This window comes from Canis lupus, chromosome 22 (assembly GCF_048164855.1).
Source record: "Canis lupus baileyi chromosome 22, mCanLup2.hap1, whole genome shotgun sequence".
NCBI lineage: Eukaryota > Metazoa > Chordata > Mammalia > Carnivora > Canidae > Canis > Canis lupus.
This window is the reverse complement of record NC_132859.1, coordinates 49,966,259-49,994,174: the sequence shown is the minus strand read 5'-3', so window position 1 is coordinate 49,994,174 and position 27,916 is coordinate 49,966,259. Positions and strand designations below refer to the sequence as shown.

Here is a 27,916-nt window from a genome sequence, read left to right as displayed (position 1 = left end):
CAGCACCATTTGTTGAAATCACAAATAGTTTTTGACATATTACTCAGTAGCCTTTTATGTCTTATGAAGGAGGTATGATGTGTGAACAATGGTAGATATTTTTCAGGGTAAGGAGATTTGCGGGGGTGGACATGTGCTCAAATCCCCCTTCAAGGAAGAACTTATTAGCATAGCTGCTGTGAGAGTTTCAATGGAACAACCTTCAGCCCCTTCAGGGAATACCTCAACTACAAAGAGCCACCTCACCAAAGTCATGCCCTCTTGAGGATAACTCACATCTAATAATGGCTGGAGGTAGGAATATAAAGGACCAACTATTTCCACCCAAAATGGGACAATTCAGATGAGCCTCTTTGGCTCTAGAACTCCCCATGGCTGAGGCTCTGAAGCCTGCATCACAGCTAACTTTTCCTTCCTGGTCCCACTTATCCCCTCCTTCCCACTGGTGTTTATCTTAAGGGCATTCCCTGAACATTAAGCTCTGTCTCAGAGACTGCTTCCTGAAGAAGCCAAACTGTGACACTTGTTTTCATTTGTATTTCACGATAAGGATGGCATTTAGCTTAGGTGTCGACAAGTGAAAAGATTATAACTTGGTGGTTTTTATACTATGATTATAGGTAGGAGCCAGTCACCACGGGAAAACCTTCACTCTCAGCATGGACCACTGCAAATAAGGAGAGGAAGCTGAAGGTAGAAAGAGGGCAGATGTGAATGGTAAGATTAGCACAGGCATGCATATAAGAGAAAGAGAGAGATGACACGTGAAATAGAGGGAGAGCTGCAGGATGTTGTCCCTTCTGTCGCTGTTGTTCATAGTCGTGCCAACACTAGGAAGGTAGATGTGTGGGTCAATATCCAGAAGTACAGCAGGGCCAAATCTCACCATTGACATTTGGCCAAAAATCAGATAGTTATGAACCTGAAAATAATCCCCAAATTACTACCAGGACATTTTGATGTCCTTCTAATATTTTTCATGATTCCTTAAGAAACCCAGACTTAAAGAAGGAAGTCACAGAGCATAATTGTCCAGTTTCAAACTCCAGTGCCATTGAAGGTGGGGGCAGGAAAGAGAAGGGAAAGAGGCTAGCATTCAATTTCCAGCCATGTCCCCTGACCTCAGAAAATTTGAGGTCAGGATGAGTTGGGGAGAGGAGTTTAACAGTGTTCCTTTCTTCTACCTTCCATGTCATTTAATTATAATAGAATCCAGGACTTTTGTTTTCAGTAGAATCAGTGTTTCTTAAAACATTTTTTCCTACCATATTTTAGATCTTTTAACCTTTATCTTCCTTCTGGTTGTATTTTTTCTTATCAGAGCATGCTGAAATAATAAGCATCCTCATAAATCAGGAACATGTCCTCTGAAATGTTGACATTGAAAATGTCAGTTACCTTTCTGTGTTTGAACTTCCAAGAGCAAATCCTTCTATGTAGTCATTATTTTTCCCTTGAACATTCATAGGAGGGGCAGGTTTATAGAGAAGCAGACAGTGTTCATTCCCATAATTCCCTCTGACATTAATGTTGCCTCTTGATTCACCCCCTCACCATTTGGAAAATGCATCCTTCGGTTTAATACAGCTTATTGAATATCCATTCCGTGTAGTCGGCACTTGTGGCAGAAAACAAACAGCAACTGCTATCTTGTCTCTGTTACATTTTCTGACAAGTGGGAAATACCTGTTTGTGATGCAATAAATACTTAGTTCTAAGTAATTCAGCAAATTGGCTTATTTAGCTTTAGCTCTGCAAGGATGCACAGAGGGAACAATTTTTACCCATCATTGATTCCACACTGAAATATGTTGATTGTCTATGGCCACAGCTGGAAGAATTTTGTGGTGCTGTGAGTGAATGAGCAGTTAGTGTAAATGCTGTTCTAAGTCATTACAAAACTAGCAGTAATCTTATTGCTTACCTACATGGTTGGAGACAGCTCTTATCAGCTCATGAGACTCAATTGTTAAATATTCAGGAATTCTTGAGCTGGATATGAAAACCTTAGAACTTTGAAATTGGGGAGTATATTTATGCCACAGAAATTGGCAATCATTTGAAATTTGGTTTTGTTTTGTTTTAAGGTCTGGTTTACTAATACACCACTGCCTACCCTACCTTAATGTAGGAGATTTACAAAGGAGATGGCAATACGATTTCACACATGTAGAATTTAAGAAACAAAACAGATGAACATAGAGGAAGGGGGGAATAATAAAATAATATGGAATCAAAGAGGGGAAACAAAAAGAAATCAGAGAGGGAGACAAACCATAAGAGACTCTGAACTCTAGGAAACAAACTGAGGATTGCTGGATGGGAGGTGAGTGGGGGGATGGGGTAACTGGGTGGGCACTTGATGTAATGAACACTGGGTGTTATATGCAACTGATGTATCATTAAACTCTGTTTGAAACTCTGTTTTTAATCAATTTTAGATTAAAAAAAAGGAGAGGCGGGATCCCTGGGTGGCGCAGCGGTTTAGCGCCTGCCTTTGGCCCAGGTCGCGATCCTGGAGACCGGGGATCGAATCCCACATTGGGCTCTCAGTGCATGGAGCCTGCTTCTCCCTCTGCCTATGTCTCTGCCTTTCTCTCTCTCTCTGTGACTATCATAAATAAATAAAAATTAAAAAAAAAAAGGAGAGGCAAGGAAAAAATGAAGATTTTACAAGAAAGTGAATAAATTCAAGTAAAGTGAAAACACACAAAGAAATAAATGACAAGTTTATTACAACTTTCTGTAATAGTATATAGGTATGCATAAGTATATTTAAGCACTTAAAAGATAGGAATATGATTATTTGATCAAGCAAAAGTGGTAATGATTCATGAGACTGAGTCTCAATTATGGCTTGTTTTCTTTTTTTTTTTTAAAGACACATCTATTCAGCGTCATGATCAGACTATTACATTTAGCAATCAACAGCATGGGTGCAAAAAAAAAAATCTACATTAAAACCCTTTGTTGGAATGCTTTACACTTTCCACAGAACAGAAACTAAAATAACGTGTCATACAATTAGTCACAAATACAGTCCTCGAGTTTTTTGCCCATACACATGAGTATTGTCTAAAACAGGTCTTCTTTGTAGCAGCTAGGCCCTGCCACCACTGTGCTTGGCTGAGGTCACAAATCTGTTGTAGCCTGTAGCTTCCCTGTCACTCCTCTGGCTCTCCTCTCCTGCCAAGCTCTGTTTCCTGGCAGTAATTAAAACCTTCTGCCACCGCCATAGCTGCTGCTGCTGCTGGAACCGCCACAGCCACCTTGGTTTCGTGGCTTGGCAAAGTATTGGCCTCCACCACCATAGGGGCCAGAGCTTCTGCCTCCAAAATTTCCTCCTTTCATGGGTCCAAAATTTGAGGATTGATTGTTGTAATTGCCAAAATCGTCATAGCTTCTGCCACCTCCGAAGTGGCTTCCGTCATTACCAAATCCGTGACGGCCATCCCCACTGCCACCGTATCCACCACCACCTCGACTGCCACCGAAGCCACCTCGACCACTGAGGTTCCCTCCACGACCAAAGCTGTCATTCCCACCAACACCAGCTCCACGACCACCACCCAAGTTTCCAGAACCGCTTCGGCCTCTTTGGCTGGACGGAGCTCTAGCCATCTCTTGCTTCCATAGGGCTTTCCTTACTTCACAGCTGTGGCCCTTCACAGGATGGCATTTCTGAATGACAATCTTGTCTACAGAGTCGTGGTCGTCAAAGGTCACAAAGGCAAAGCCTCTCTCTTCGCCACGGCCTCGGTGGGTCACGGTCTCCATCACCTCCACGTTCCCATACTGTTCCAAACAATCTCTTGGATGATGTTCTTCAGGGTCTCCTTTAATGCCACCGACAAAAATCTAGTTCACAGTTCAGTGGGCACCGGGTCTTCGAGAATCTCCTGGGGAGACAGCCCTCTGGTTCCAGGCTCTCCCGCCACCTCGGGCGGCCCAGGTTCCTGCGCGGCCGCCTCCTCCAGGGGGCCCGGGCCGACCCCAAAGCCTCTGGAGCGCTTGGCCTTGGGGTCTCTCACGGCCACACAGTCCGCAAGCCTCCCCCATTGCTCAGAATGGCTCCTCAGACTCTCATCGGTCGTTTCGAAGCTCAAACCTCCGATGAAGAGCTTCCGCAGCTGCTCGGCTCTTTGGGAGACTCTGACTTAGACGTGCGGGCGGGGGGAGGGGAGACTCTACCGATGCTTGCTCGGGGGCGTCCAGTGGCAGAAAGCGGCTTGTTTTCTTTTAAGTTGAGGTTTATAGCATAAATCATAAGAATTACCAAAAAGTGAACACCCCCACATAAGCACAATTCTGATGATTAAGGAAATTTTGCAGGAGAAAAAGGCATACTCTAGGAGAAAGTAATGGAGCAGGCAATCTAGATAGGCATGCAACAGAAGGAATCACTTGTAGCTCCATAACAGATATTTGAGCTTTAAGAATTTCAGTTGGACAATATAACCTGCTCTGGGTTCTTACTTTGTTTTAATGTTGAGATGCTGCAAATCGATTTATGAAAACTTTTTTAGCGGTAGTGATGAATATACAGTTAATAGCTGAATTTAGGGCAAAAAAGATTTGATGGTATTGCTTAGCTCCCCCCCCCCCCTTAGTATAGTATCTGATTTAATGGACCTTTGACCCTTAAGGAACATGGGCTTGAACTGGGTAAGCCCACTTACATGAAGATTTTTTTTTTGATAAATACAGTCCAGTGCTATAAACATGTTTTCTTTTCCTTATGGTTTTCTTAATAACATTTTCTTTTCTCTAGCTTACTGTATTCTAAGAATGAAGTATGTAATCCATGTACCATACAAAACATACGTTAACTGTTATTTCTAAGTCTTCTGGTCAACAATAGGCTATTTGTAGTTAAATTTTGGGAGAGTCAAAAGTTCACTGTGCAGGGGGTTGGCACCCCTAACCCCCACTTATTCAAGGGTCAACCAATTTCTTCAGTTGCAGTAGGGGAAATGGATTATTGTTAAATATTCTTCAAATTTCATAGCATATGCAGTATGAACGTTGCTCTCTGCTACTTTTGCATTAACTCACCAGTCTCCCCAAATTAGACATTTAAACCTTTATTTATGTACATATGTGCAATTCTTTTTTTGGGAGGTGAAAAATGATAATTTGAATGATAATCAACATGTATAGTTTTACTAGATTGAATCTATCCTTTTTTACCATAAAATCTTTTTTCTGTGCAACGAAACCTTTCAAACAGATATTACACTGTACCACACTAAGATAATTTACCAAAATAATTACACCCTCAGTAGTGAACCCCTCCTATAAGTCTTGATTTCCTTCCTTGAGTCCAGCAGATCTTCTAGTTCTCCATATCTGAATCTGGTCACAGAGCATTGGAGAACACCAGAGTACTTGTCAGTGGCTATGGTTGGTTATACATCTGTTAGTATGCTTGTCAACTTTCACTGGGTGAAAACTTTCCTTGAGAATTGAAATGTGTTCTTGGATGCCTGGGTGGCTCAGCAGTTGAGCATCTGCCTTTGTCTCAGAGTGTGACCTGGATTCCTGGGATCGAGTCCCGCATCAGGCTCCCTTCATGGAGCCTACTTCTCCCTCTGTGTCACTGCCTCTCTTTCTGTGTCTCTCATGAGTAAATAAATAAAATCTTTTTTAGAAAAAATAAATGTGTCCTCTACTTCCTTCCTAATTCTCAGAAGTACTTCGAACTATATTGTAGTCTATACACTGTGAGGACCAAATAAAGCTTGTTTGTTGACTGAGTTACAGCTCAGGTGCATGTGACACCTGCAAGGAATTAAAAATGCTACCTGATTAAGCCAATTGATCTTTACATCATTCTTAACAGTTAATGTTATTTTCATAATACAAATGTGAAATCAGGGACTAGAGAGGTTCTATTACTTACCAACAACTATACAGAGAAATGGTAGCACGAACCAAGAGTAATTTTCTCTGTCTTTTTGTATCATATGCCCTAGTATGGTGGTGCTGGCTGTCCCATGGGGTGGTGGTGGGTTGTTAAAAAGCTATCCTACCACACACCCTCATTCCTTAGGCATTCTCCTGGATATGTGTTTCTAGCAATGGTGATAGATTTGCATCTATTGCACAGCAGTTGAAAGGAGTAATGTAGCTGTCTGTGAACTAGACAAGACTAGTTTTGTTGGCCTTCTTAGTGTGGAGCAGTAACCACTGAGCACCAGCCAAAGGTCTAATTTAAAGCCATAAGGCAACCATTACCAGTCAGAGGATCTTGTTCTCATTGCCAATCAGCCTATCCAAGTAATGTTGTAACCAGTAGATTGGAACAACTGAGACCTCAGTTATTAACTAAATTTGTAAATCAGTCATTCTCTTAGGCCATTTAATTATAAGAATGCTGAATCCACTCATTTTGCCCAATTCCAGTTCTAAGGATTGGATCAGACAGATTATTTTTCATACTAACTGGAAACTTGGAAATCCAGTTGGTCCAGTCATAGAAACATTATGTAAAAATACCACCAAAATCTGCTAAAAAGTTTAGGCTCTTAACCACAACTCTCCCAACCTATTAGGAAACTAGGAATGATTTCCAGATATAGGCCTCAGAATTCATTTAGAAATAGACTTAAAATATGCTTTGATTATGATAGAAAGATAATAGATTAATATCTATGACAGATGGATAGATAGATATAAATATATATAGCTATAGCCTCTTTTATTTTCCCTCCTGAATATCTTGTCAGCATAACTATAATGATATTTATTTGGTTGAAAAGAAATGAAAAGAAAGCAATTATCATTCTAGATAAAATATATAGAATCTCAGTTGAATTCCAAAGCAAGAAAGAATTTAGGTGTCTTATATAAATGGTTAACCATTTTAACAACTTACAGAATAATGATTGCCAGGTTTAGTTAACAATTGGATCTCCCAAATCCAGAATGAGATGTTTCTATCTCTGTACAACTGCAATTCTTAATCTTTTTCTGTCTTTTTTTTTTTTTTTGCTGGGTACAGTATACTTTATTGATGGTACATGACAAGGTAGGGCTCCCCAAGCCCCTCCCCTTCCTTGGGGTCTAGGATGTAAATTGGAGGTCAGGAGATTCTCAGTGTGTTGGGGGATTAAGTTGGGGCAGGGACTCCCCAGCAGCTGAGGGCCTCTCTCTTCCTCTTGTTCTTGCTGGGGCTGGTGGTCCAGGAGGCTCTTACTCCTTGGAGGCCATGTGGACCATGAGGTCCACCACCCGGTTGCTGTAGCCGAATTCATTGTCATACCAGGAAATGAGCTTGACAAAGTGGTCATTGAGGGCAATGCCAGCCCCGGCGTCGAAGGTGGAAGAGTGGGTGTCACTGTTGAAGTCACAGGAGACCACCTGGTCCTCAGTGTAGCCCAGGATGCCCTTGAGGGGTCCCTCCGATGCCTGCTTCACTACCTTCTTGATGTCGTCATATTTGGCAGCTTTCTCCAGGCGGCAGGTCAGATCCACAACTGATACATTGGGGGTGGGGACACGGAAGGCCATGCCAGTGAGCCTCCCGTTCAGCTCAGGGATGACCTTGCCCACAGCCTTGGCGGCGCCAGTGGAAGCAAGGGATGATGTTCTGGGCAGCCCCTCGGCCGTCACGCCACAGCTTCCCAGAGGGGCCGTCCACGGTCTTCTGGGTGGCAGTGATGGCATGGACGGTGGTCATGAGGCCCTCCACGATGCCGAAGTGGTCATGGATGACTTTGGCTAGAGGAGCCAAGCAGTTGGTGGTGCAGGAGGCATTGCTGACAATCTTGAGGGAGTTGTCATACTTCTCGTGGTTCACGCCCATCACAAACATGGGGCATCAGCAGAAGGAGCAGAGATGATGACCCTCTTGGCCCCGCCCTTCAAGTGAGCCCCAGCCTTCTCCATGGTGGTGAAGACCCCAGTGGACTCCACAACATACTCAGCACCAGCATCACCCCATTTGATGTTGGCAGGATCTCGCTCCTGGAAGATGGAGATGGACTTCCCGTTGATGACAAGTTTCCCGTTCTCAGCCTTGACTGTGCTGTGGAATTTGCCGTGGGTAGAATCATACTGGAACATGTACACCATGTAGTTGAGATCAATGAAGGGGTCATTGATGGCGACAATATCCACTTTGCCAGAGTTAAAAGCAGCCCTGGTGACCAGGCGCCCAATACGGCCAAATCCGTTCACTCCGACCTTCACCATCGTGTCTCGGGGACGCGCCTGGCGCTGCACCAGAAGATGCGGCTGTCTGTCGGGCGGGGAGGAGCAGAGAGCCAATCTTTTTCTTTCTAATTGTTTGAATTATCACTGCAGTTTAGCCTTTACTCAAGAGGAAGACTTTTTTCCTCTGGAAAGAAATAAAACAGACATTAAAGGTTTCCTTTTGACTTATTCTTTACCACTCAAAATACAGGTTTAATTCAAAAGCAGTATTTGTACCTTGAATAGCATACAAATCAGGATTTGAATTGAGAAACATTGAATCTATGAAAGAAATATAGTGTTGTTTTATTTATTTTTATAGTGTTGTTTTAAATTAAAATCTCTTTAAAATAAAAATGACTTAAAATTACATTAATATAATTTTTTTAGTGTATGGAAAACAAACCCAGTTAATATGTAACACTAAAAACACATGCTGAACCTCTTTAGAGTTTTATAATTAAACATTCCCAAGTTGGGAAATATGAAAGTAAAAATTTCATATAGCAATCAGTTCCCTATGTTGCTCACAAAGATACCATTACCCAGCTTTATTCATAATGGTTTGAACAAAATAATAAACTTTAAACTAGTTAATTGAATGCTCAGAATTGGATCTTTGGTCAAACAGTAAATCCTAAGGATTTTCCTAGTGGCTCATACTCAGAGGTTCCTGAGTAGATGCAATAATGTTTTTTAGAGAGTGTTGATCAAGGGGAAGATAAATAAAAAGGGAGGCAGTAGAGCAGGAAATAAAGAGAAACTTACTGACTTTTCTGTAATAAACTGCCTTAAGAATCACCATTCTAGAAGGCCAAGATTTTTCTTTAAAACAAAAACAAAAAAGATACTGCCTTTTCATTTTAAAACTTTTTTTTACAGTAAAATACATATAAAGTGCACAAAACAAACATACATCCCAAAACTTTATTATAAAATGAGCACTAATGCCTTTATCACCCAGGTCAAGATATGGAACACTTCAACATCCCCAAAGTCTCTTGTATGTGACTCAACCATTACTCCAGTTCTTTAAAGTTAACTCCTCTCTTACATACTGACACCATAGTTTAGTTTTGCTTGGTCTTAACTTTACATAAACAGTTTCATAAAGAATATGAGCTTTGGTGCCTGACCTCTTTCATACAACATTCATCTATGCGATTGCAATTCCCTATAAATGTTCATGTCCATTGTCAAAAGGCACCACAATGTATTGATCTGTGCTTCTGCTCTTTCTTTGATGACTTGCTTGGTGACCTTAGAGCTTTTTGAATGGTTTATTTTATTTTATTTTATTTTTTGTTTATTATTATTTTTTTTGAATGGTTTATTAGCCTACAAACTTTCATGTGTTTTGATGAGCTATCCATTCCCATGGACTTTAAGAAGACACCTTTATATAAGACATATTAGTCTTGATTGTTCAAAAGGGAATTTTTAAAGCTGATATTTCCAAAATGGCTTATACTTTTGTAATTATTTCATATTATTTCCAAGGACCATTTAAATAGCAACAGTTGTGTGCTTTTACCTGGATGGAAAGTAGTAGGCAAAAGAGAAAGAAGAGAACTCAAAAGTACAAATACAAAATACTTATTTATAACCCTAGAAAGAAACATCAGACTACCCATATTGGATACACATCTTACAGGAAAGAGCTAAAGGCTGTGTAATTTGTTTAATTCTTTAAATGTTCCAAAACAGTAAATAAAAATATAGCTGCTTTTGAAGATGGGCTCTGTGATGCACTGACGCCCTCTGTATCAGTTCTTTGGTTTCAATCACAGTAACTCCCTTGAGCCATCTTAATTAGGAAGAAATGAACCTGAAGGAACCCAACGGCAATGTGGTACCTGGGAGGCTGGATAATGAGTTCAGCATAAAGGCTGTCCTGGGGCCTGGAAAGACAGATCCTTAGTAGCCACCTCATAACAAGAAGAATCTGGGCAAGTGCTACCAGTCAAATGGAATTAAACTAGTTTTCTTTCTTTCCTTTTTTTTTTTTTAATGTTATTTATTTATTCATGATAGAGAGAGAGAGAGAGAGAGAGAGAGGCAGAGACACAGGCAGAGGGAGAAGCAGGCTCCATGCCCAGAGCCCGATGCGGAACTCGATCCCAGGACTCCAGGGTCACACCCTGGGCCAAAGGCAGGTGCTGAACCGCTGAGCCACCCAGGGATCCCCCTTAAACTAGTTTTCAGTCTCTTAATTCCTTGGCTCAAGATTTGAATTCCAAGGAGGGAGCAGAGAATTCCCTTGACTTGGGTCAACTACTTTCCCTTTAGCTGGGCAGAGGAGTAGTGAAAGGAGAACTTCAATGATGGTCCCACAAGATTTTATGGAATGACTGAAAGGTGATCATAATTAAGGAAACTAAGGGGCAGATAGGAAAGAGAAATGGATGCAGAGAAGCCCCAAACCAATAATATCTACTGTATTCTCCTACAACACAACTTCCAATTTGGATCCAACATGGACCAATGGAACTTGAAGTCTCTGTTAGGGACACAGTTTGGGAAATGGACATTTTATGTCATTATTGCTCCCACCTTTTTTAGGCTGATGGATCCTAGACTTTATTTCTGGGTATCTCTGGTCTTATTTTGAAAAATTAAAATAAAGAAAAACCAGAAGTTGCAAAAAGTTAGTGGAGCTCCTTGGAAAAGAGCAGGACTGGAGAAGGAACCCATGATTGTCACACTTCTGCATCAAATCATTCTTAGAGTGGAAAGATTCATTTATTTTTGGATAGGAGTATATTCCTAAGGTTTTACTTACAAAAATACTGATTAAAAAATGGAAAGGAAGGCCTTGCCCTTTCAGCTTTTAACTGTTACCTGCAAAGAGTGGAAAGCTCTTTCTTTTTATTAGCATCATTGTATGACATTTACAAAAATGTCTGATTGCTGTATACTGGTAAAAGGAAAATGATTGCTAAAATTTCTTTTTTTTTTAATTTTTTTATTTATTTATGATAGTCACAGAGAGAGAGAGAGAGAGAGAGAGAGAGAGAGGCAGAGACACAGGCAGAGGGAGAAGCAGGCTCCATGCACCGAGAGCCCGATGTGGGATTCGATCCCAGGTCTCCAGGATCGCGCCCTGGGCCAAAGGCAGGCGCCAAACCGCTGCGCCACCCAGGGATCCCTGATTGCTAAAATTTCTAATTTAAATAGAGCATTACAGAGTCTGTGATCACTATGCCTCATGAAATTAATCTGAAAAAAAGATACAAAAGTCAGTGACCAAAGTAACATCCATCATCCCTGCTCCCTCAGGCTGTATTCACTTAATCCTTTTGCTTAGAGCAAATTGATATTTGTGAGCATATAGACACAAGAAAGAAAAACCCAAGCACTATGTCCATGGAGTGAATTCAGAGGTCAGGCCAGTTGTTGTTGTTGTTGTTTTCCCATCACTGCAGAGCACTCGTTTATGGCAGGCATCCATGCCTGTTCCAGAATGAGAATTCAGTGAGCGTGATCATCTGTCCTCCCCAGTCCATCTACTGGCTCTCCCATACTCGGAGTAGGGGAAAAGAAGAATATAAGGAAAACAGTAAAGAGCTTTCACCTAGCTCGATCATTTGTGTTACTAGTTCTCACTCAACTGTCACACCTTCCACAACAGTGAGCATCCCCTCCTAGCTCTTTCATGAGAAGACTTGTAGTATGTCAGAGACCTTAACCCAGGAGAGCTCCTTTCCAGCATTTCCTTTTTTTTTTTTTTTTAAGATTTTATTTATTTATTCATGAGAGAGAGAGAGAGAGAGAGTCAGAGACACAGGCAGAGGAGAAGCAGGCTCCATGCAGGGAGCCCAACGTGGGACTCGATCCCGGGTCTCCAGGATCTCCCATCAATCCAATCCAAATCATAATGAGGTTTATACTCATAGATTTAAATCTAGAAGAAGAGGGGCTTCAGGAGTGACTGACTAAACCTGGTAGCTCTGACTCCATTTCCCTATAATTCTCTCTTCTTTGCCCTTCCCTGGTGTCAGCTGCATCTTCAGAGACATTGGAGATGGTTGCAAAGGTCTGGGCTCCTATTTAGGTATACCAAAGGCCAGGGAAAGAGTTGATACTTCTAGAAGCTGCACCAAAGCCCCTAGCAAACTGTTCTTTGCATCTCATTGACCTGCATTGTCATGATTATCTACGAATCACATGTTTAACCAAATTGTGTCTGAAGGTACGGAGGCTTTTCCTGAGGTATGGAGGCTTTTCCTGAGTCCTGAGGCTTCATGGGATTCTAGGAATGAAGAGAGAACAGATGCTGAGTGGCAATGTTCACTCTAATATCCCCCCAAGCAATTATAATGGCTACATCTAATCTCTTACTGTTAAGCACTTACATTGTTTCTAATTTTTCATAAAGTTTGCAAGGATATATAACCCTGTACATATTCTTTTGAATATGTCTTGCAGTATTTCTGGGAATGTAATTCTAGAAAGGAAATTGCTCAAAGTAGCAACATATTTCTAAGCATTTGATTTATATTGCCAAATTGCCTTCAGCCTCACTATTCTGAGTTACGCTCCCACCAGAAGTGTATGAGGATCCTATTTTCCCACATATTCACCATCCATGGGTATTATATTTTTAAAAATTCTTCACCAATCCATTGGGTAAGAGAGGCATTTCATTGTGCTTTAATTAGCATTTCTTTATCAATAAATATTAATATTTTTATATGTGTTCATTGACCAGTTCTATTTCTTATCTTGTGAATTGTTCATATTCTTTGTCTACATTTCTGTTAAAGTATTGATAATTTTCTTACTGATTTTAACTTGTTTTTTTTAAAATATATATTTTATTTATTTATTCATGAGAGACACAGAGAGAGAGGCAGAGACATAGGCAGAGGGAGAAGCAAGTTCTATGCAGGGACCCTGATGCAGACCTCGATCCTAGGACTCTGGGATCATGACCTGAGCTGAAGGCAGGCACTAAACTTCTGAGCCACTTCCCAATTTTATTTTGTTTTGTATATTAAGGATATTATTAACTCTGTGTCTGGTATAATAAAGTTTATTAATAGTATTTTTGATAGATAAATTATAAAAATAATTTACAATCAAGTATATAAATCATTTTTGTTATATTTTTTTACCTTGGTAACATGCTTAGAAAGGCCTACTTTGGCTCTAGATTACATAAATATCCAACTATATTTTTCAGCTATTTAATCCTTCTTAACTAGTTTTATTGAGATATAATCCACAAATCATAAAATCCACCCCTTTAAAGAGTAGTATTCATTGGTTTTTAGTATATTCATGGAGTTGTACAACCATCACCATTACCTCCTTATAGAATATTTTCACCACCCCAAACTGATTACATTTAAATATATGATTAATTTTAGATTAACTGTTTTACATGCTTTTAGATAGGGGTCCAACTTCATTCTTTTGCTTGTGAACATCCAGTTGCCTGAGCACAATATATTGAAAACACTATTCTATCTTTATTGAATTCTCTTGGCACTCTTGTTGAAAACCAATTGACTATAAATGTATTGGTTTATTTCTAAACTCTCAATTCTATTCCATTGATTGAGATGTCTGCCTATTCGTCAATACCACACTCTCCTGATTATGGTATGTTTGCAGGAAGTTTGGAAATCAGGACGTGTGAGTCTTCCAACTTTGCTCTTTCTCAAGACAGTTGGCTATTATAGATCCTTTGCATTTCCATATGAATTTTAGCATCAGCTTCTCAGTTTCTGCAAAAACAAAACAAAATAAAACAAAACAAAAAACCAAACCAGCAGCTGGGACTCTGCCTGAGGCTACACCAAATCTATAGATCAATCTGGGGATATTGCCATTTTAATCATATTAAATATTCTGACCCATGAACATGGGATGTCTTTCCATAAATACAGATCTTCTTTAAAAAGAAAGCTTGTTTTCTAAGAAATACCACCTTCCTTATAATTCTTGCTCCCCTTCCTACTCCAGAGGAGTACAGCCAGAAAAGAGATATGAAGCAGTCTTATAGCAACCAGCTCTGGACTGTGCTGCGAGAGGGAAGAAGTGATTTGAATCAGATATAACATTAAGTTTTGAACCGGATTGGAGTAAGTATGAATTACTAAAAGGGACTGGAACAAGATATCATCTGCCTCAGATGTTATTAAGATCAGGCAAGGAAGATCAGACATAGAATGGATGAAGTGTGATTGGAAAAAGTAAAAAAATATTTTTCACATTTATAACTCAAATGGGTTAAGACTTCAATGAACCTGTTTGCACAAAGCTGAATAAGAGAAAAGCTCTGCTCTCAAGGAATTCATCATCTTGCCTGCACCAATTTTACCCCTTAAAAGAACAAAAATCCTTTGAAAGATGTTATGAATAATGTTTTTACCCTAAACTTCATCCAAATTTCACCTAATTTACTACCCTCCAAAATTACAACATATTCTGTCAAACAGCTTTTGTATAAGTAACAGAATATTAATTGAAAGGAACACATGCTTGCTGGCACATCAGAGAGACAAGAAATAAATGATGTGATGAGCACTTTATTATTCACTTTATCCAAAGATGCTGTCTCAAGGAGGCCACTATTGTATTCCTTGTGAAAGGAAATTAACACAGGTGTTCGTTATAAAATATTTCCATGAGTGCATTTTAGGCTGTTGACTTCTTTCAGACATAGTAAATTGCTCATTTATTACATTAATGTTTTTTTTTTAATTTTTTTTTCAATTTTCATTTATTTATGATAGAGAGAGAGAGAGAGAGGCAGAGACACAGGCAGAGGGAGAAGCAGGCTCCATGTAGGGAGCCTAACGTCGGACTCGATCCCGGGTCTCCAGGATCAGGCCCTGGGCTGAAGGCGGTGCTAAACTGCTGAGCCACCCAGGCTGCCCTTGAGTCTTTTTTATAATTTATGTTTCTTTCTTGACATTTTATATTTGGTGAAATATCTTTCTTATACTTTATTTCTTTGTATATAGCTTCCTTTACTTCTTTGAATATATGTACAATAGTTGGTTTACAGTTTTTGTCTAGTAAGCCTAATATCTGAGCTTCCTCAGGCACAGTTTCTATTGACTGCTGTTCTTTTTTTCTTTTTTGTCTGCAGGGATCATATTTTCCTGGTGTGTGTGTGTGTGTGTTTGGATGGCATAATTTTTTGTTGAAAAACAGACATTTTATGTAACATAACCTTGGAATTCTGGAAATCAGATGCTTCCCTTCCTCCCCAGGGTTTGCGATAGTTCCTGCTGTTCATCCTTTTATTCCTGGATCCAATAAGTCTCCCAGTTTTTCCTGAGGGGCTTTGTGTATGTGTTGGGGCAGATACTTTATATGCTGGTCTTAGTATTCACTTCCTGTTTGTACAGAACCTCAAATGCAGGCAGAGGTAAGAGATGCACACTGCCCAGTGCATAAATGTGGCATCTGTATTCCCTGAAATGTGTTGGGGTTTTGCAAAACCCCTACTGGTTATCTTATTCCCCAATTTTTCCTTATAAATTTTTTGACCAGACTCTTGTTAGCTGCAAATGACATCAGGCAGCTATAATGTTTGTTTATTACTACTGTTTGCTGATTAAGATACTTTAATACCTGTATAAACTTCTGATTTCTGAGCTGTTATTATCCTCATTTATAAATGAAGAGACCAAGACCCAGGAAAGTTAAGTCTATGCATATGTCACACTGCTGGTCAGTGATTGCATCAGAATCCAAAATTCTGCTGACTATCTCCTTCCAAAGCCCATGGGGATATGTCTGAAAAGTAGTTTGAAATCGGACAGTGGGAGTATTTGAATACTTTGAATACTGAGTAGTCTAGTCTCCTGGATTGGACCCAATAGTTGAGAGAATGATGCTCTAATGGCAGAATTCTTACACCCATTGTAAGGCCACCTGTTCTTACAACAGGTATAAGGGGATATATATCATTAACAGTTGGAAGGTAGAAGAGAATTTTCTCCTTTAGGAAGAAAAGATGCTTTCCCTCTTTCCTACTTTATATAACAAGCTAGCCTCTACCTTCCAGAAAATTGTACCCCCAGGGGTACACCAATTTATTCTTTCAGAGCCAAGATGGGAGTAAACACTCATACTGGTCCATGAAATGGATGCCTGTGACTCAGCACAACCATGGCACTCTCAACAACATTCTTTTGGGGCTGCAGTTTCCTCCCTGTAAAATATGGTACTGGATTAAATGACCTAAGGCCCCTTTCACCATAATGTTATTATATTCAATCTTTAACTCAAAGTCTAATTCAGAGTCAAAGTGACACCTGCTCTAAGATGAAAGTATGGAAGAAGCAGGACAGCCCCAGGCAGAAATGTACTCTCTGCTTTTGAGTTACCTCTCCCTGTCGCTTCTGCTCAAAATATGGAACTGGGAAGTGTCCCTCATAAAAGCATGAGAAATAGAACTTCCAAAACCTTTTGTTTTTATATTATATCATAGTGAGACAGTTAGCATTTATTTCCAAGGTCAATATTCACTGCAACAAAGCTAAGTCATACTTTGAACATGACTCAGCAGTAGAATAATAAACTTTCTGTGGAAGTTTTCCACTGATCAACGCAGCAACTTATAACAGTCAGAGACACTTAAAAGTTTTTGCAAGAGCCTTTTAAATGCTAAGCAAAGAAATATTACAGTAAAGAAATGTACCCAGGAAGTAGCACTCAGGGCCTGGCTATAAGTAACAAGAGGAGGGCTTTCGTTTTTAAGCAAACATACCAGAGCCTGCACATGCTCTGACTTCAAAGCAGTCACCCCAGAGAGAATACCACCTCAAAACATTCAGGAATACTTTTAGTCTTCAGAGGCAGGGAGCACTTTCTTTAGTATCCCAGGAGGAGTTCAACTTTAAACTTCTGAGGATGGGCTTAATTTGTGAAACTAAGCAAAAATTAGACCAGATCTTGGCATAGTAAAAAGGAAGATAATCAAGATAAATAGTATCACTCTGGATTTTTAAATAAGGTGCGACTTCATGGACTGTTTTTTGGCTTTACTTGGGATGGTAGAGTAAAACCATGCTGTTTACCTTTTTGCTGATGGACTGGTATTTATTTCTGATGCCTTTGGCATCAGTCAGGCTCTGGCCAGACCCAAATGCATATTCAAAGGGCAAAGGGCATAAGTGAAAGAGTTTATGTGGGCCTTTTTACAGTGGCATCAGGGGGACAGAGCATGGCTCTGGAGAGGCCAGTGGAGGACAATGTATATATACTATTGTGAGCATTGTTCCTCTCTGTTCTAAATAGTGTGGGAGCAGATCTGTTCCACAGTGTAGTAGAAGTGTCTTTTTAGACAAGTTGATTTCTAAAAATCAATCAAGTTATTTCTGTCTGAGGAAAAGATAGATTTTTAAATGATGTTGAGACAAATAGCCCTTTGGAAAAGTCTAAATGTGAATCTAATCCTCACATTGAGATAAACTCCAAATGGATCAGAGATCCAAATGTAAATGTGAAACCAAAGAAGTATTGCACAGCGAATTACTTTATAACCCAGAAGTGAAGAAAGCCTTTCAAAATCCAGGAACAAAATTGAGGAAAGGTTGATAAAATTTACTACCAAATAAACAAAACAAAACACCCTAATAAGCCAAGAGACAAATCAGGAGAGAGCATTTGCAAATTATCTCACAGAACAGGGCAAGTATACAGAGAGCCCTTAAAAATGGAGAAGCCCTGAAATTGGATAGAGATACAGAAACAAGTCATGAACAGAGAGAAATGTGAGAAAAGAGAGAAAAAGAAATGTCAGTCACTCTTTACATATAAAATGATGCTCATGTTGCCTTATAAGAGGAAGGCAAATTAAAACACTCCTGAATCTAAAAATTTGATAACATTTTCTATTGGTGGAAGTACAAAATGAGACAAACCTTGTGCAAGGGAATTTGGTAAAATTTAGCAAAATTACAGATGCTTTAACCTTTGAACCAGCAACCCCACTTTTAGGGGGCTGTCATTCAGAATTGAAGAAGAGATAAAGAGCTTCCAGGACATACAGAAACTAAAAGAATTTGTGATCACTAAACCATCCCTGAAAGAAATATTAAAGGGGATCCTTTAAGCACAGAGAGAGTCAAAAGTAATATAGACAGAAACAAGGACTTTACAAGTAATAAAATAGCACTAAAATAATATCTTTCAATAATTACTCTGAATGTAAATGGCCTACATGTTCCAATTAAAAGACACAGGGTATCAGATTGGATAAAAAAGCAAGACTCATCCATATGCTGTCTACAAGAGAAACATTTTAGACCCAAAAACCTCCAGATTGAGCATAAGGGGAGAACCATTTATCATGCTAATAGACATCAAAAGATAGTTGAGGTAGCAATCCTTATATCAGGCAAATCAGATTTTAAGCCAAAGACTATAGTACAGGATGAAGAGGGACACTGTATCATACTTAAAGGGTCTATCCAACAAGAAGATCTAACAATTACAAATATTTATGCTTCTGATTTTGGAGCAGCCAATTATATAAACCAATTAATAACAAAATAAAAGAAACCCATTGATAATAATACAATAATAGTAGAGGACTTTAACACCCCACTCACAGCAATGGACAGATAATCTAAGCAGAAGATCAACAAGGAAATGGGACATTGAATGACACAGTGGACCAGATGAACTTCACAGATATTCAGAGCATTCCATTCTAAAACAACGGAATATACATTCTTCTCGAGTGCACGTGGAACATTCTCCAGAATAGATCACATACTGGGTCACAAATCAGGTCTCAACTGGTACCAAAAGATTGGGATTATTCCCTGAATATTTTCAAACCATCAAGCTTTGAAACTTGAACTCAATCACCAGAGGAAATTTGGAAGGAATTCAAATACTTGGAGGTTAAAAAGCATCCAGCTAAAGAATGAATGGGTCAACCAGAAAATTAAAGAATTTTAAAAATTCGTGGAAACCAAATGAAAATGAAAACACAACTGTTCAATACCTGTGGGATACAGCAAAGGCAGTGGTAAGAGGCAAGTACATAGCCATACAAGCCTTTCTCAAGAAGCAAGGAAAGTCTCATACACTTGACCTAATCACACACCTAATGGAGCTGGAGAAAGAACAGCAAATAAAGCCTACACCGAGTGGGAGATTAGAAATAATAAAGACTAGAGCAGAAATCAATCAAATATAAACCAAAACAGTGGAACAGATAAAACTAAAAGCTAGTTCTTTGAAAGAACTAATAAGATCGATAAATCCCTAGCCAAAATTATCAAAAAGAAAAGAGAAAGGACCCAAATTAATAAAATCACCAATGGAAAAGGAGAGATCACAACCAACACCAAGGAAATACAAAAAACTATTTTAAGAACATATTATGAGCAACTATATGCCAACGAATTTGGCAATCTAGAAGAAATGGATGCATTCCTGGAAATTTATAAACTACCAAAACTGAAACAGAAAGAAATACAAACCTGAAACATACCCATAACCAGCAAGGAAATTGAAGCAGTAATCAGAAATCTCCCAACAAACAAGAGTCTAGGGAGGGACAGATAGATGGCTTTCTGGGGAATTCTACCAAACATTTAAAAAGAACTAATACCTATTCTTCTGAAACTGTTTCAAAAAATAGAAATGGAAGGAAAACTCCCAAACCTGTCCATGAGGCCAGCATTACCCTGACCCCAAAACCAGACAAAGATCCCACCAAAAAGAATTATAGACCAATATCCATGATGAACATGGATGCCAATATTCTCACTGAGATACTAGCCAGTAGGATCCAACAGTACATTAAAAGGATTATTCACCATGACCAAGTGGGATTAATTCCTTGGCTATAAGCATGGTTCAACAACCACAAATCAATCAATGTGATACACCATATTAATAAAAGAAAGGACAAGAATCATATGCTCTTCTTGATAGTTGCAGAAAAAGCATTTGACAAAGTACAGCATCCTATCTTGATTAAAACTCTCCACACTGTAGGGGTAGAGGGAACATACCTCAATATCATAAAAGCCATATACAAAAAGCTCAAGTGAATATCATCCTTAATGGAGAAAAAATGAGAGGTTTTCCCTAAGATGAGGAACATGACAGGGATGTCCACTCTCACCACTGGTATTCAACATAATACTGGATGTCCTAGCCTCAGCAGTCAGACAACAAAGAGAAATAAAAGGCATTCAAATCAGTAAAGAAGATGTCAAATTCTCACTCTTTGTAGATGACCTGATACTGTGTGTGGAAAACTTGAAAGACTATACCCCAAAATTGCTAGAATTCATACAGGAATTCAGCAATGTGGGAGGATATAAAATAATTGCATTTCTATACACTAATGATGAAACAGAAGAAAGAGAAATTAAGGAAATGATCCCATTTACAAATGCACCAAAAAACATAAGGTACCTAGGAATAAACCTAACCAAAGAGGTAAAAGATCTGAACTCTGAAAACTACAGAACACTTATGAAAGAAATTGAGGAAGACACTAAGAGATGGAAAAACATTCCATGCTCATGGATTGGAAGAATTAATATTGTGAAAATGTCTATGGTACCCAGAACAACCTACACATTCAATGCAATCCCTATCAAAATACCATCACTTTTTCCATAGAGCTTGAAGAAACAATTCTGGAATTTGAAGGAAACCAGAAATGACCCTGAATAGACAGATGAAAGTTGAAAAAGAAAACCAAACCTGGGAGCATCACAATGCCTGTATTCAAGCTGTATTACAAAACTGGGATCATCAAGACAGTATAGTACTGACAAAAACAACAAAACAAAACAAAACAAACAACCTGACACCTAGATCAGTGGAACAGAATAGAGAACCCAGAAATAGACCCTCAACTCTATGGTCAACTAATCTTTAACAAAGCAGGAAAGAATATCCAATGGAAAAAGTCTTCAACAAATTGTGTTGGGAAAATTGGCCAGCCACATGTAGAGGAATGAACTGGACCACTTTCTTACATTATACACAAAAATAAACTCAAAATGGATGAAAGACATAAGTGTGAGACAGGATTCCATCAAAATTCTAGAGGAGAACATAGGCAGCAACCTCCTTGACTGTGGCCACATCAACTTCTGGCTAGACACATCTCCAGAGGCAAGGGGAAAAAAAGGCTGAAATGAGCTATTGGAACTTTATCAAAATTAAAAAGCTTTTGCATGGCAAAGGAAACAGTTGACAAAACCAAAAGTGAACCTAGAGAGTTGGAGAAGAATTTTGCAGATGTTTTATCAGATAAAGGGCTAGTATCCAAAATCTATAAAGAACTTATCAAACTCAACAGCCAAATAACAATATTCCAGTCAAGAAATGGGCAGAAGACATGAACCTTTTCCCTTCCCTTCATTTCCCCACGTCCTATAGGTAACTAATTTTATCGCTTCTTTTTGAAAATATAAGCAAATATGTAAATATATTCTTATTCTTCCTTTTATTTTTAATTTTATCTGATTTTTAATTTAAATTCAATTAATTTCTTTCTCCAAAGAAGACATACAAGTGGCCAACAAACACATGAAAAAACGCTCCACAGCACTTGGCATCAGGGAAATACAAATCAAAACCACAATGAGTTACCACCCCACACCAGTGAGAATGGCTAAAATGAACAAGTCAGGAAACCACAGATGTTGGCAAAGATGTGGAGAAAGGGGAGCCCTTCTACACTGTGTTGGTAATTCAAGCTGGTACAGACACTCTGGAAAACAGTATGGAGGTTCCTCAAAGAGTTAAAAATAGAACTTCCTCTAGACCCAGCAATTGCACAGCAATTGCACAAGTCAAAGGACACAAATGTCGTGATCTGAAGGGGCACCTGCACCCTAGAGTTTATAGCAGCAATGTCCACAGTAGCCAAACTATGGAAAGAGATGAGATATCCATCAACAGAATGGATAAAGAAGATGTGATATATATATATATGATGGAATATTAGTCAGCCATCAAAAAATGAAATCTTGCCATTTACAACAATGTGGATGGAACAAGAGGGTATGATGCTGAACGAAGTAAGTCAGTCAGAGAAACACAATTATATGATTCAAGAAACAAAACAGAAGAGCATAGAGGAAGGGAGAGAAAACTAAAACAAGACATCATCAGAGAGGAAGACAAACCATCAGAGACTTAACCATAGGAAACAAAGTGAGGGTTCCTGGAGGGGAGGAAGGTGGAGGGATAGGGTGATGGGCATTCAGAAGGGCATGTGATGTAACAAGCACTGGGTGTTATATATGAGTGATGAATCGTGAACTCTACCTCTGAAACTAATAATACACTATATGTTAATTAATTGAATTTAAATTAAAATCTGATAAAATTAAAAATAAAAGGAAGAATAAGAATATATTTACATATTAGCTTATATTTTCAAAAAGAAGCGATAAAATTAGTTACCTATAGGACGTGGGGAAATGAAGGGAAGGGAAAAGGTTGGAAGTGAAACTTCAGTGAGTTTGGTTAACATTTCATATAGTTTTTACTTTGGGATCAGGTGAGTGTCTTACATATTTAAAAAATTAAAATATAGGAGAAAATATTGTGTTATACAAACCAAGATTTTTGGTGTAAGAAAAAAGATGCAAAGCAAATATTAAATTGAAGACATTAAAATAAAACACTGTAAGGTTAAATTTGAATTGAGAATATCCACACATGAACTCCTCTTTAAAAGTGTCTTTCCTAGAACTGTCTGCTGAGAGGGCCAAGAAGGAATGGTACCCTAGCATCAGTGAGTACACTTGCCCTCAGATCTTGGATTCTAAATTCATTTCTCACCAATAAGGAGAATGTCCTTATCCTTAGGAAGTGCATGTTGAAATATTTAAGAATAAAATGGTATGAATCTGCAGTTTGTTCTCAAATGCTTCAGCTGCATGCACATGTACATGTGTTCATGTAAATGTGTGTATATGTGTGTGGTGATAATTTAATTGTTGTACCAAGTAATCAATCCCCTTTCTCACACTTGGCATAACTCTGAAGAATTGCTACAACTGCTCACACTCTCTTGTGAACATGGTCTCCATTCTGAAGAAGAACCAAAGCCTGAAAAGACATAAATTACTAAACTGCATGCCTCTGAGACTCAGAGATCCTAAATATGAGCAATGCCGTGTGAGCTCTAACTTTCTGCTTAAAGCTACTTAAATCCTAAATATGTGAGATATTTAATTAGCAATAATCGTGCCTCGGATAAACCTCATTGGCTATGATACTGCCACTGTGCAAAGCAATGTGAGATATTTAAAATAGAACACATGGGACTTCAATCTTAGTGGTCAAAAGAGTTTATTGAAATACCATTTCCCAGTTCTTTTTGTTTGTTTGTTTGTTTCTTTGGCTGTGATAGCTGAGAATTTGCATTAGCAGTAACTGGCTTTGCTGTGGCTTTGATCTCTCCTCAGGAATTGGGAAATATGGGTTCTTCCTGGGGCTTTATGACTAACTTGTTATGTAGCTTGGGGGCAAGTCATATTATCTTTGGGATCTTTGTTTTTCAAGTTCCAAGTATGAGGCTTGGACTTGATATTTTTTTCCACTGTAAATTTTTGTGATTTTGAATTTTTAACAAGTAGGGTAACATTTCTGAAAATAACAGGAGCAGCAAGAGAGAAAGAGAAGAATAATGATATAAAGAATAGGATATAAAGTGCCACCTGGAGTAGTTTAATCTTTTCCATCTAATTTTTTTATATTAATTCTGTATCAAATTATTTAAACAAGTTAAAAATGGATAGGGCAATAGATGGTTCCTGGACTATAAGAACAGCACTTTAAAAAAATATTTTTATTTATTTATTCATGAGAGACACAGAGAGAGAGAAAGGCAGAGACATAGGCAGAGGGAGAAGCAGACTCCATGCAGGGAGCCCCATGTGGGACTCGATCCCGGGACTCAAGGATCACGCCCTGAGCTGAAGGCAGGCGCTTAACCACTGAGCCACCCAGGCATCCTAAGAACAGCATTTTGGTATATGATTTTATTGATAATTATCCTTAGTTATAATAATAAAATATTTTATTTATTAGAGAGAAAGCATGAAGGGAGGAGGGACAAAGGGAGAGGGAGAAGCAGACTCCCGGCTGGACAGGGAGCCCAACATGCAGCTACATCCCAGGACCCTGGCATCATGATCTGAGCTGAAGGCATATGCTTAACCGACTGAGTCACTGAGGAGCCCCAATAATTTTTTTAATCTAGAAGGAAAAGATGGGTTCTGAGTTATTCCAATTCAACACTTCCCTGTGGCTTTAGCTTATGTGGCAGCCTGCATGGGTATGCTAGAGCTGAGTGACAATTTTTTGGATTTTGGGTAATATGCTCCCAAATTACTCATGACAGCAGTACCATTGCCACACAGTAAATCCTCTGCTTCCTCACAGGTTTGAGGAATTAGACAATCAATCGTGACCATCTATCAAAAGTATTAGAATACCAAACTCACTAAGCATGAAGTCCTATTGAAAATCATTTCATTCTCTTAATTGTTCATTAGGTTCCTCAGAGTCTGACAGATCTCCAAGGTCATTATTATGAACATTAATTATCAATGCAATGTGGCAAGGGAAAAGTCTGCTTGAAAAGAGTTCTGTTTGGTACAACTCTGCAAATAAAAGAAGTCACCATTTTATTTGAGTGTGTATGAGTCTACTCTGCTGCCATATGGTGAGAGAATGGGAGTAAATGAAGAAAACCTCCAGAGTCTTCTGGCTTCCAAGGATAGTCACCCACTTTGTGTAAACTTCTGCATGGAGGCCTGCGGGGAGAGGGTGCATACTAATCTCATGGTCAGGGAAAGAAAGAATAACTGGTACCAGGCAGGGATGGCAAGTTCTCTATGGCCAAGGGTGAGGCTTTCCTCATTAGCCAGTTTGTTTTTTTTTTTTTCCAGTCCAGCCAGCATTGATCTGGTGCCGTCTCTTTATCATGCTTTATGTTGGCTTGGAAACAGCATCAGAATGGAGTAGGTTGAGTGGAGAAGCCTCAGGTAAAGTCTTTCCACAGAATTAGCTGAGGGCACACTTTTCAACCATTTTTCTCCATCCTCTCAAAACACACAACCACTATTAAAAGGTACTGTGAAATTTAAACCTATTGAATATAAATGTGTCTAGTGACTGATATATTTATCAGTTATTTAAGCAAATTGTTGTAAAGTGGCCCATTTTGGAGTGACTGGCCAGAAACATCATTTTTAGCCCCCCTCAGTACCCTCCTCTCCTTGCCACTCAAACATATACTTCTGTGGCTCCAGCTTAGGACTAGGCTTGCTCAGGCTAAGGACATTTCTCTGAATTCAACTGGTTGTGTTGATATGATAAAATAATGCTGGAGAAGTTTTCAGAATGAACGAGGCTACCATTCAAGGAGGCTCATAGTTAACAATGTTCTGAGTGTAAGATTGCACTTTCTGGAAAAAAGAAACAATTATCTATATTTCCAACACAAACTGATTCCTCAACTTATTTTAGCTGTGTGACATTAGGATCTATGTATTAAACATTAATGCTAGGAATACACCACAAATACCTAGAAAGATCTAGATGTGAGTGCTCTGGTATGTGATGGGAAGCTGGATGAGTCATCTGATCCTTGGGCTTGCTGCACTGAGCTGATTTAAAATGTGAAGTTCTTTGGGACACCTGGGTGATTCAGTTGGTTGGGCATCCAACAATTGGTCTCAGCTTGGGTCTTGATCTCAGGGTCATGAGTTTGAGCCTTGTGTTCATGGAGCCTACTTAAAAAAATAAGTCAAATTTTTTGACACACACCCCCCTTCAAAACATGGAACCTAATTCCCCTCCCCTTGACTATGGGCTGGACTTAATGACTTGCTTCTAACAAAGAGGAGGATGCAGAAATGATGGTATGACTATAGGGATTAGGTGATTAAAAGATGTTAAAAGTTTTTCACTACCCTCTCTGTTCCTGTCTCTTCCAAAAGCCAGCTGCCATGTCACCAGCATACCTAAGGAATCCTATGAAGAGGCCCATATGTGAGGAACTGAGCTGTATCCTGCCAGCAGCCACCAGAGAACCACCTTGGGGGCAGATCCTGCAGCCCTAGGGGAAAGATCGGATGACTGCAGCACCAGCTGACATCATGACTGCAGCCTCAGAAGAGATCCTGTGCCAGAACCACCCAGCTGAGCCACTTTTGCATTCCTGACTCTCAGAGAAGCTGTGTTAGATAATAAATATTTTGTTGTTTTAAGTTGCTATGTTTAGGAGTAATTTGTTAAAGAAGCAATAGGTACTACAGGTAGGTTCCTATATAGTTGTTGAGAGTTACCTTTCTTATCCTTCCAGTTGATGGTGTTGTTGTGCAGCCACACACACACACACACACACACACACACACACACACTCATGCATGCACTGGTGAAGAAAACTAAATCACCCTGCAGAGGTAGTGCAACTCCTGCCAGTGCACCCTGGGAGTCAGGTCCTTGACTACTATTTCACACTATGTATCAAGCACCTGCTCTCTGGATACCTATGAGCTAAGTATTTTTACCATTAAATACATAATTCAATTTTAATAAGCATTTCATTTTTCAGAAATTTTAAGGTACAAAAAGAGATTCGTCACTGTACTTCATCCATATCTGGATATCCAGTATTGTGTACATTTGTTTTGGTTTTGACAGTTAAAAATCGCATGAAAATGACAAATGTTTTAATGGGAAATCTAAAATTTCTAATTTGTATTATTTCTGACATTCTATAAACATATCTTGAAAAAGCTTCTTAATTTTTTGCAAATTTTGATCAAAGAAAATTAATACAAATTGCCTAATTTCAACAAATACCATCTACTACTTGCTTATGATAAAACATATTTATTCATCTCCTCAATTATAGTGCTAGTTAGAAGATTATCTGTATAAATGAGTTATTCATAAATGAGTTTATGGTCTAGTAAGTCAATGATTATTGAAACATTTGATTTTAGAGAAGGCATGTTTTACCCAGGAATAAGTTAGAGCTTGGGTTCACAAAAATGACATTAATAATTTTTAAACTATAATTTTTTGTATATATTTTTTGATTTTCCAACATATAGCATAACACCCAGTGCTCATCCCGTTAAGTGTCCCCCTCAGTGCTGATCACCCAGTCACCCTAACCCCCTGCCCGCCTCCCTTCCCACTACCCCTTGTTTGTTTCCCAGAGTTAGGTGTCTCTCATGTTCTGTCACCCTCTCTGATATTTCCCACTTATTTTCCCTCCTTTCCCTATAATCCCTAACACTATTTTTTATATTCCCCATATGAGTGAAACCATGTAATGATTGTCCTTCTCCAATTGACTTCCTTCACTCAACATAATACCCTCCAGTTCCATCCACGTGGAAGCAAGTGGTGGGTATTTGTCCTTTCTAATGGCTGAGGAATATTCCATTGTATACATAGACCACATCCTCTTTATCCATTCATCTGTTGAAGGACATCAAGGCTCCTTCTACAGTTTGGCTATTGTGGACATTGCTGCTATAAACATTGGGGTGCAGGTGTCCCGGCATTTCACTACATCTGTATCTTTGGGGTAAATCCCCAGCAGTGCAATTACTCGGTCATAGGGTAGCTCTATTTTTAACTCTTTGAGGAACCTCCACACAGTTTTCCTGAGTGGCTGTACCAGTTCACATTCCCACCAAAGTGCAAGAGGGTTCCCCTTTCTCCACATCCTCTCCAA

The 27,916-nt window shown here is 39.1% G+C and overlaps 1 long non-coding RNA gene and 1 pseudogene across 1 annotated transcript; one reads left to right on the top strand and one right to left on the bottom strand.

The window, feature by feature from the left end:
- Positions 1 to 117: 117 nt before the first annotated feature.
- Positions 118 to 26,398, top strand: LOC140614326 (uncharacterized). Its single transcript, XR_012015221.1, has 3 exons — positions 118 to 294; positions 621 to 717; positions 26,163 to 26,398. It is a non-coding gene; the product is annotated as an uncharacterized lncRNA (long non-coding RNA).
- On the bottom strand, positions 23,344 to 23,449 carry LOC140614541 (U4 spliceosomal RNA; annotated as a pseudogene).
- Positions 26,399 to 27,916: the final 1,518 nt, after the last annotated feature.